This window comes from Haemaphysalis longicornis, unplaced genomic scaffold, assembly GCF_048455015.1.
Source record: "Haemaphysalis longicornis isolate Haplotype H1 unplaced genomic scaffold, Haemaphysalis longicornis Haplotype H1 scaffold_7, whole genome shotgun sequence".
Classification (NCBI taxonomy): domain Eukaryota; kingdom Metazoa; phylum Arthropoda; class Arachnida; order Ixodida; family Ixodidae; genus Haemaphysalis; species Haemaphysalis longicornis.
Window position 1 is genome coordinate 106,955,015 of NW_027526422.1, and position 10,615 is coordinate 106,965,629.

At 52.2% G+C, this 10,615-nt stretch overlaps 1 protein-coding gene across 1 annotated transcript in view; it reads left to right on the top strand.

The window, feature by feature from the left end:
- LOC144146786 (lysosomal alpha-glucosidase-like) overlaps positions 1-10,615 on the top strand; it is a 152,593-nt gene that overhangs the window by 10,174 nt on the left and 131,804 nt on the right. The gene's annotated exons all lie outside the window — the stretch shown is intronic.

Here is a 10,615-nt window from a genome sequence, read left to right on the forward strand (position 1 = left end):
CGTGCCTTGAAGCAAATAGGGCGCGCGGCCGACGCCTGGTGCGTCCGCCACGTACCAGGCGTTTTAGATGCAGAGCATCTGATTCACTCGCCTTGTCCCTCCGGCGTCGTCGTCGTCGTCGTCGTTGTCGTCGGCGTTGTCCACCCCTCCCCCATTCCCCTCGCCGCGCCAGCTGCGCTCTCCGCCGCTCACCCCCTCTCCTCTCCGATAGCGAACACTCTCTCGCGAGGGGCATTGGATTGGATTCGATTGGATTGGCTTGGATTGGATTGGATTAAAGTGGATTATTTTGGATTGTGTTGCGTCATAGCCGCGGCACGTTGCGTCATAGGCGCGGCAGACGCGCTGGGGCCGGCGCATGTGCAGTGCTCTCTCTTCCGCGGTTTCCTCTCCTTCGGGCGAGCTGCGCATATAACCCATGTGCCGTTCTCCGGCGAAGCAACATCTACGCTTGGCTCAAACACCTAGAGTCCACGCCGCTTTACAAGTACGCCAACGTCGTCATCGACTGGGACCGGCTTACGCAGTCCCCTCAACGTTATGCGCGCAATAAAACGCGGTCCCTTCGGCGCTCCGCCTATGCGTCGCATCTACACAGGGGTTCCCGCGAGGGAGGTGAGAGTTTTTTTTTTATTGTTTGTGTGAGTATTTGCACTGCCTCCGCGATAAGCAACGGCGGGAGAGGAGGGCGAATAAAACAGTGGAGAGAAGGAAAGGGCCTACATTTCACCCGCAATGTGAAAGGTAGGCGGAGTGGGCTGAAAGTCCCCCTGCTTGGTCTCTAGGAGAGATAACGTGACAACACAAAAGGGGGTCCAAAAGCGCAATTTTAGGCTGCGTCTCATGCACACACCGTAACGAACACACGCAAGGTGTATATGGGCCCGCTTAAGGGTGCAAATGAACCCAATTAGGAGCGCCTAACACGAATCTAAATCAGCTCGTCCCCCAGTTTTATTACCAAACATGACGTTATTTTAGCCTAATGTTGTGGGAGGAACTATCTTCTCACATGAGCGTGAGTCACCAACTGCCACACAGGATATATGCGGTTACACGTGTTTCATTTAGTTCCGCTTTTGTTTTCTTTTTTTTTTCTTGCTGCCTACCTGGTTACGTCTTGGCCTCATTTTCCATTTGTCATAAAAAGATCAGGATGGTCAAATGCACCTGAAAAAATAAATAATGTTGTGGTGCCGACCAACCGCTAAACTACGTGATACCCACGTGCTTATCTCAGCGCGGAATGCGACAACGAGTCTGCTTCAGAATATCGCTGAAATGGATAGCATGTCGAGGGGCGCATACTGTTTACCTATCCGGACACGCTATCGGGCTACTGGTAACTTAATAAAAAGGGGTTCCGGGTGGGTGCAAGAGTTCTGTACGGAGAACGTCAGGCAGATTCCCAGTGAAACCCTGCAGTGTGCGGAGCTTGTAAAAGTGTTGAGATCAGACTTTTTTGTTCAGGAAATAAAATAACGGCCTTTAATTAAGCGAAGTAAAGAACACTTGTCTGTTTTAGTGCAGCTTGTTATATAAAATGCGCATAGCAGCGAAAAAGGTATACGGTAGATGCTAGTTAGAAACCATTTGATGTACAGTCAGGATATGAGGGCTTCCTAAGCATTTTGGCTAGTGAGAGGAAATACCAGTAATGTAAGAGAATCTCTAAAAGCTTATTGTAGACGGCCACTCATGGAGTGTCTGGTACTAACATTGTTACTTAAAGACATGAACATTCAGCAGTGGTGGCCTCCACGGTTAGGTTGTAGACCAGTAGTTTTGCGCCAACGCGTAACATAAGCCCCTCCCACCCCCACCGACTGTTACCTGCAAAATTGTCATGCAACATCTCTCTTCAGGTTTCTCAACTGGTTAACGCACCTTGGCTTCGTCACTGAGCTTCGGCTACTTGGGGCTTTTTAACCTATTTAATGGTGCTGCGTGAGTCGTTTTCCGTGGCGGCAACAGCCGACGAGATAACACCAGACTAGCGGACGCAATCGCACGTTCGCCGATGACCAAATCACTTCTTCAGACGAACGAAGTGCTCCCAAACAAAGGAACAGTTCAGCGAGAGCCATAATCCATAAATGAGCGCCGCCGAAGCAGCAGCTATGCACGTCATAGAGAATACTGCAATTCGCGCCGCCACCGGACAGGCTCACCGCCGCCGCCCATATATGTCGGTCCCAAATTCTTAGCCTCAACATATTTTGTGAAGTAGAAACAGCTAAACATCTGCGCTTAAATTTCCCATTTGGGAGTATCCTAATCGCCAGCCAATTCTTCTGTGCGACATATGCGTGAGCCCATGCGTGAGCACCGTCATTTTTTCCGGTGTCAAACAAAATTGACCACAAAATCCGACCTTCGCGTCAAGTTCGAGCGCAAAAACAGCGGAGGTTCGCTCAGGAAAAAATTTCAGTGTCCCAGTATCGTCGCACCACCCAGTATATGGTGTAGCGATAAATGTAAGTGTAATTGTTGGATGGTATTGCCCTCAGGCATGCCTTATCTCTGGAATGCCTCTAGGATACACTGAATGCTGAAATTTTTTTGGTGCCAGCACCCATTCTTAATTACGCAAACAACAAAATTGACATATTCCGTTTTGTTAATGGACTTCAGCAAATGCTGGAGCGATGGTAATTGTACGGAGAATTTTTAGTTTTGAATTTCTGTCGGTACAGAGTAATCAGAGCCAGTAAATCAGGTGCAGGATATCAATAAAACTGATTTATTCAAAGGTATGTTGTGAAAACTAACAAGCTAAAAACGCTCGTCCCCCCCCCCCCCCAAAAAAAAAAAAAGAAATAAAATTATTGCAGGAACATAATTCGATACTCCTGCCATTGATTGTAGTGTCTGAACCGGATAACGCATAAATATGCACCTATCAGCGAATGACTGTCATGATCCATAACAGTCATAGTTTACTGAAATGTTTTGCGGTCTCGCATAAGGAAAACAAATTCAGCTGCGATTAGTTCAGCGACAGCTTTGTTCACTGTCTACGCGTAGATCCGCAGTGAGCGCACTGCACAGGCTACTTACAAATGTGGTGGCTAATTCATTGTATCAGTGCCTATAATTCGATCAGTCGCCAACGATAATAAAACTTTCGTCTTCTGCTGCTTTACAGCGGGACCCAGCCCGTTTACCCACTCTAGCCATTGCGGGATGAAGTGGTTGCCTCGATCGAACGGTGAGGCAGAAGGCGCAATGCGTCTTAATGTGCGCAAAATAGGGGGACTGTGGTAGGCAAGCTGCGAATTAAACTGACGTGTTACATTCAGCACTGAGGGGCAATTTGTGTTTGTACTACGTGAACGCCCGTTTGGAGACGTTTGTTGAGGGCTTCTCGTACACACTTCATTTCCCCGTTTAGGTGTTCACGTGTTTCATGACGAGTTTACAGTTAGAGCAAAGAACAGGGCCGGGTGCGAAAGAGAGTTCAGTCATTTGGACCCGGAATGTAGTTGACTAAACAAAAAGTTAATCCAGTGCAAGATGTTACCGATAGTTGTTGAAAGCTGTAACGCAATATTGAAACGTTTAGAGTGCAGTAAACTCTATGATCAGCGGCTTCTTACTCTCAAGTCAATTTGAAAGCCGCCAGTCTCTGCAAATTGAAAGTAAAGCATACTTTTGTCACTTCGAACTTATAGATCTGTGAAGCGCGATGGAGATATGACATGGGCACATTTCGCGGAATCTAAATTTTGCGGTTCCGGCCATTCCCTCTGTTGCGAAGGGCCGCTGGGGGGCCGAACGGAGCAGGCTGGGCTCACCCAGAGCTCTGCGATGTAGGCAGTTGCGAAACTCCGCCTCGCAAATCGGCCCGCACCTGAACCCCCCTGATTTGGATCGTGCGTATCATGGCGCCACTGCGGCCGCCTCATGCACTATCCAAAAAACAAACTAATTATTCAAACTGACAATTTAACGTAAAATTTTGTTTTAAAGTGCATAATTTTTTATTTTTGTGCTTTCGTAAGGTATTAATTGCTATCTTAACTCCGGTTTTGGGTTGCGATTGTTTCTGTGTCCACGCATCTCCCTCGACCAATTCGCGCTTGTGCGGGCACTCCGGCACAACATAGGTCCGAACTGAAGTACTAAATTTGCAGTTATCGTTTGGCCTACAGCTCATTGCATGCCAAAACTAATCTAGTAGCCGATCAAGCGGCTATAAATAATCAATTTCAGGTTGCATAAAGCCGTCGAAGCGACTTATTTATTTTTTTCCGCCAGAAGTCCGAAGAGGACTCGCAGCAGACGACAGTGTGCAAGCGACGGTTGACCCCATGGTCGCATTTCTTTTTACTACTTTTGCTTCGTATGTATATAAAACACTTGCATAGTTGATCACATTGGGCTCCTTTGGCATAACAAATTTACGTAAGCACTCAAATACCTTTTTTCGCCCAGGTCCTTGAGCAGCGAAGAAGTTGTATAGTTTTTTTGACACCAAAAGATGGCGCCCTCTGTAAAACAAGATCCAAAGCAGTGCACCAATCGTAGGGCCACTTTTGTAGGCATGGGGCCTATGGGGAGTTTCGCAACTTTTATATCGAGTAACTCTGGTTCTCACCATGGCTCTGTAGTTTTTATGACCTAGTGGCCGTTTTATTTTCCAATGACTTGTTCTCTACTCGTTCGTGCTGTGAACGTGTTTTGCACATTTTTGGGACCAACCTGTGGACCTTGCGCCCATCGGACTTCGAGATATCGCCTTCTTTTGGTGACCACCACGGAGCCGCCTCGCTAAGCCTAAGCGAGGCAGCGCCGATGCCGAGTCGCTCACCGGCATGGAGAAGCAGCTGGGTGCTGAGGCTGCTGGTGCAGCTGGCGCCGCGGATACCGTCGCCTCTTCCCCGGAGAACCGCGGGGCCGGCGTTTCCACTCAACGGGTCGGTGCCACGGTTAAGTTGGTCACCGTAGTTGAAGGCGAAGCCATCTCTCCTCACGAACATGCCGACTCGACGGGATGGCTGCCCTACTACCATCGAGCCTTCGGCCGCGCCCAAGAGAGCCAGCATGCCACCCTCTCCGCTACCAGTGCACCACCCCAAGGTACGGCATCCTCATAGCCATTCGCCGTGCCTCCCCTATCCGCAACAAGTTCCGCGACTTCGCCACCTCAAAGAAGTGTGCCGAAGTATCGACTGGCCCCACTTCCCAAGGACGACATAAAAGTCGTCATCCGCCCTCGAGATGGGCTGAACGTCGCCAGCTATACGGGGTCTTCCTACCCTGTTCAATGCCCTACGCCAGGCTGCTGGTCTTGCGCTTCAGGAGACGCGGGGAGACTACCTCAGCGTGAACAAGGTGCAGAACCTTCTCGTCCCGAGTTCTCCAGACCCTGACAGAGCGGAAAAATACGCTCGAATCACCTCCATCACTTTGGGAGGCAGACGCAGTGTTCTCCGCTCGTGGATACATCGCTTGCCCAGAAAACACGGTCAAGGGAGTTATTCACGGGATCCCACCTGACCACTCCGCTGTAGACATCCACGATGCAGTGGTCCAGCCATGCAACCCCACCGCTCTGCACGCTCGTCGCATGAGCCAGACCAACACGGTGCCCGTCTCTTTTTCGGGCAACCGGGTACCTCACTACACGGATTACCAGGGCACCATCATTCGGTGCTACATCCACAAGCGCAAGCACGAAGTGTGCTCCGCCTGTGGCAAGCTGGGCCATCGAGCCGATGTGTGTTTGTACCCTGACCAAGCCTACTGCGTCGCCTGCGGCCTGGCCAACCCCATGGACGAGCACCAGTGCATCATCAGGTGTGCACTCTGCGGCCTAGCTCATCCAACTGAAGATGCTGTCTGCCAGCAGAGGTACCCCTTTCGTTCTCCGACAGCGACAGCAACGGGGGGCCCGCAGCCGAAACCGCAAGCGTAAGGACGAGGACCCCCAGTGCAACCATGATCGGACTGGCTTCTTCCCAAGGCTCCCAGGTATGTCCTCTGCGTCTGACAGCAAGCCGGCCACCCCATCGACTGGGCAGCGGCGTCGATCCCCGTCGAAGTCGAAGAGCCGTGGTTCCCAGCCCCCCCCCCCCCCCCTCTGGCTAAGAATGCACCCAGTGACCAGCGACCATCATTTCAGGTGAGCTGGGCAGCAGCAGCCTCCCCTAACCATAAGCAGCCTTCCCGTTCCCCTGTTTTGCCCGTCCGTCAGACCTTGTACAACCCAGCCCCTCCACCACCCCCTCCTAGCTGCGAACTTGCCTACCTTCGCACTTTGCTTGAGAGCGTGGTCGCCACTCAGCGTCAGCTTCAGGCCGACATGAAACAACTGCAACAGGTCATCCGTACTCCTCCCTTCTCCCAATGCTCCTCTCAACTCACTGCTCCTCGTGTAATGAGTGCATCTCAGCCTACCCTCCCACCTCCCCCTAAACGTCGATCTGATGACCCCACCACTGACACCTACTCAACGGTGGCTGATCTTCTGGATCTCGAGAAACAAATTTGACGCTGCAAACGCTACCCATTGTAAGGAGCTTACTGCTCTCGCCAATCAATTAGCGGACATTAAAGCATCTGTTGGTGCCACGCAAAATATGGTTGCCACCCTGAGCCCGCATTTAGCTAAAGTCCTCCCGAAAGACGCACCTGTCCGCACCAAAACCACAGCCCCAGGCCCCACGCGTCACACTCCGTACACTCGCATTCCGGTCACCTCCTTAGTTTTCGTTAACAATGGCGACTCCTCTTCTGCTGTCTCATCCTCCCCGGCTACCCCCTCATCCTTCAATCCCGTTTAGGGCCGGCAGTGGAATTGTCGCTGTTTTCGGTCGAAGCGCGGAAATCTCCAACAGCATCTTAATCACCTACGCCACCGATCCCTCCCAACCACTGACGTGATTGCCCTGCAAGAGACAGAGGTCCCTGCAAAGTTACCCAGCTATCGAGCTTTTCACTGTCAAGTCATAGAAACAGATGCCCCTGCATGGAGAGGGGTGGCTACCCTAGTGCAACGTAACATCCCGGCATGCCAAGAAAACCTCATCGCTTTCGGCCCACAGTATGTTTAAAATCTTACCTGCCCCTAAGAAGAAGCAACAGTGCCTCCACATACTGAACATTTATAATGCCGTCAAACAGTCTCAAAACCTCGCGTTACTTCTGCAGAAGGTTTGGTCCTACGCCCAAGGCCAGACACTGCTTATTGTAGGAGATTTCAACACCCCGAACCCTAAATGGGGGTGTCCGCATGTGTCACGCAAAGGCCGTGGGGTACTCTCTACGATACCATCACATCAGATGCGCATCATCACAGACCCGGCACACCCTACGCGGCAAGGCAACAGCGCCCAGAGAGACACCACTCGTGATCTCACCATCACACACAACATTGCCAACTGAGTCTGGCGCAACACTGGTCATGATTTTGGAAGTGACCACTATGTTGTTGAAACCCTCGTTTAGGATGGACCCCAACTGCCGAGCACCCGTTCCGACAAGCTAGTTGACTGGTACGTCTTCCGATCCCTCTGTGATGCAAACGTACCTGACCACTGTGAAGATTTGGATGACTGGACTGCCAAACTCCGCGAGCAACGTGATGGTGCAACCAAAACAGTCTCTGGACAAGCTCACCTTGATGTGGTTGATTCCCGCCTCCTCCACTTACGGCAAGCCAAGGAGGGCCTTGCGCGCCGACTCCAGCAGCAGAAGCACAACCGCCCTCTCCGTCGCCGCCTGGCTAAGCTCAACCAGGACATTAGCAAGCATGCGACAAACTTGACCAACCAGCATTGGAATGTCCTTTGCGACCACATGCAGGACAATATAATGTTCCGCAGACCTGGAATATTCTCCGCGGCCTGCTAAATCCAGAGAAAAAAAGGGAGCACACCAAGAATGAGATGATCACCCTCCTCCACAAGTCATCGGGTTCCGAGCAGGAGCTTCTTCGACAGCTTCAGGAGCTCTATATTCCGTCCGCTGCCTTCATCCCCCCCCCCCCCCCCGAATTACACCGGCGGCCCCAACGAGACCTTAGATCGCCCCATCACGGTTGCCGAAGTAACGGCTGCTCTCACTCATGTCAACGGTCAGCCCCGGGTCCTGACGGCATCACCAACAAGCTTCCTCGGAACCTCACTGGAGCCGAAGAGCAGGCGCTCACAGACTACATAAACACAGTGTGGACGTCGGGCTGTCTGCCTGCCTCCTGGAAAACGGCAAAGATCTCACTTATTCCTAAACCGGGCAAGGAATTGGCTCTTGCCCATCTCAGACCTATTTCCCTAACCTCTTGTCTGGGAAAGTTACTCGAACACGTCATCCTGGCCCGTCTTCAAGCCTATATGGATGATCAGGGTCTGTTCCCTCACACCATGCTAGGCTTTCGTCCTAAACTCTCTGCCCAGGACGCTATGGTGCAGCTTCAGCATCAATTTTTGGATAACCCCCTTATCTCCCGGCAAGATACTGAAGTCATCATGTGCATCGATTGGACCAAGGCATTTGATAAAGTCACTTATCAAAGCATACTAAGCGGGCTGAATCAACTTCACTTGGGACCCCGCACCTACCAGTACATTGCCAACTTTCTTACTGGTCGCACAGCATCCCTCTCAGTCCAAGGACTTGAATCGGATCCCATGCCCTTGGTCAGTAAAGGCACACCTCAAGGGTTAGTCATTTCCTTTTTTCGGTTCACAGAGTCTACGAGGGTGACATCACCGTTTGGTCAGCTGGGAGCAGCAATGGTGACGTTCAAGACCGCCTTCAACAAGCTGCCAACATCATCGTCACTTACGCCCACGAACGAGGAGGGGACTCAGCTGCTCACCACAAAAGTCTGAGCTCTTCTTCTATCACTCGAAGCGTCGCCATCGTGATACCTGTGCCCCTGATATTCAGGTCACGCTACGAGGCAACCTCATTACGCACGTGCCCTCCATTCGCATTCTCGGACTCCGAATTAAAAAAAAATGGGGATAACACCAAAACTATCCGCACCATTGAAAACACAGCTAACCAGATTGACAGACTTATCGCCCGCATAGCCAACCGCAACCATGGCCTCAAAGAAGCTAACCTCCTTCGCTTGGTGCAAGCATTCATTACCAGTCGCGTCACATACGCCACCCCCTTTCCAAGTTTACCCAAACCGAAATTGGACGCCTCCAATGCATCATCCGAAAGGCGGTCAAGCTGGCCATGGGTCTCCCCCGTCACACCTCTACTGACAAGCTTCTTCACACCGGGACATACAATAGCTTTGAGGAGCTTGTTGAAGCCCAGCCTGTTGGCCAACTCCATCGCCTGGTCTCTACACCGACGGATCGCTCCATCTTAACAAAACTGGGCGTCTCCTTTGCTACGCAGCACGGAGATAAGGTCAGTTTGAGTGACTCTCTCCGATCCCGCTACAGTGTGGCTGCAATCCCACGGAACATGAATCCTGCCTTCCATCAAGAACGCCGCCTTGCCCGGGCCAAGGCCATACGCAAGGCCCATGCTTCGCACCCCTGTACGTCGACGCAGCGGAATATCCCGACCGTGCAGCCTGCGTCGCCGTAGTCGTGAACTCCCGAGGAGACTGTTGCTTCGTGCTTGGTCTCCGCGGCTCACCCTGAAGTTGTTGCAGAATCGCCATTGCCCTGGCCCTTACAGCTACCCCGGCCACCGCATTATTCTCAGACTCGCGGACGGCTCCGCGGAACTTTGCGAAGGGTCGTGTATCCCCCATCCCCACACGCATCCTGCAGACAGCACGGAATCCGCCTGCACATTTCCCATGCCTGTTATAGACACCGGCGCATTCGTCCCCTCCGGGTAACGAGCTGGCTAACGAGGTAGCCCGAGGTTTCAGCTGCCAGGATGCCTCGGCTGCTGCCTCTCCAACTCGGGCGGGAGGGATCACCTGGTTAGGTATCGGGACATAACGCAGCACTACCGCCTTAGTCGGACGCACTTCTCCGGCCCCACTCCCACCTTTAAGCGCAGACAGCCTGTTCAGTAGCGTCGACTGCAAACTAACACCTTCCCACATCCCGCATTGTGTCACCTCTACTATCACACGCGATACTGCCACAGGTGCACATGGTGCGGCGCGCCTTTCGCTTCCCTCCACCACATAGTGGGCGCATGCCCCTCCAATCCCCTCTACGTGCTACTCTGATCCCTGCCCCTTACCACTATAGAGCAATGGGAGGCTACGCTGCTCAGCTCCGACCCAGAAGTGCAGGAGTGTGTAATCCAGCTGGCCGAACTCGGCGCACGGGCCCACGGGCTCCTGGCCGTCGACTAGGGGACTGTAGTGTGCCGGTGCTCCCAGCCGGCGCCCCTTTCTATACAGCTTTGGATGAATAAAGTTATTACCACTACCACCACAACCACCACCCTCTGTTGCCTATGATGCATGGTTTCTCTTTCTCTCAAAAGACCCACAAGGTTTCAAAAAATACCGACGCTACAAATGGCAAATCCGCTGTCATAGCTAAAGGTGCGACGCCTCTACACTGCAGTAAGAATGGTATGAGCGCGACCAACGTTGTTGCCTTCGAAATCATTTATTAGGCCGCCACTAATGTTACCCATTCGTAATTTCGGCTTCGCGGCCATACCGGAACGCCCC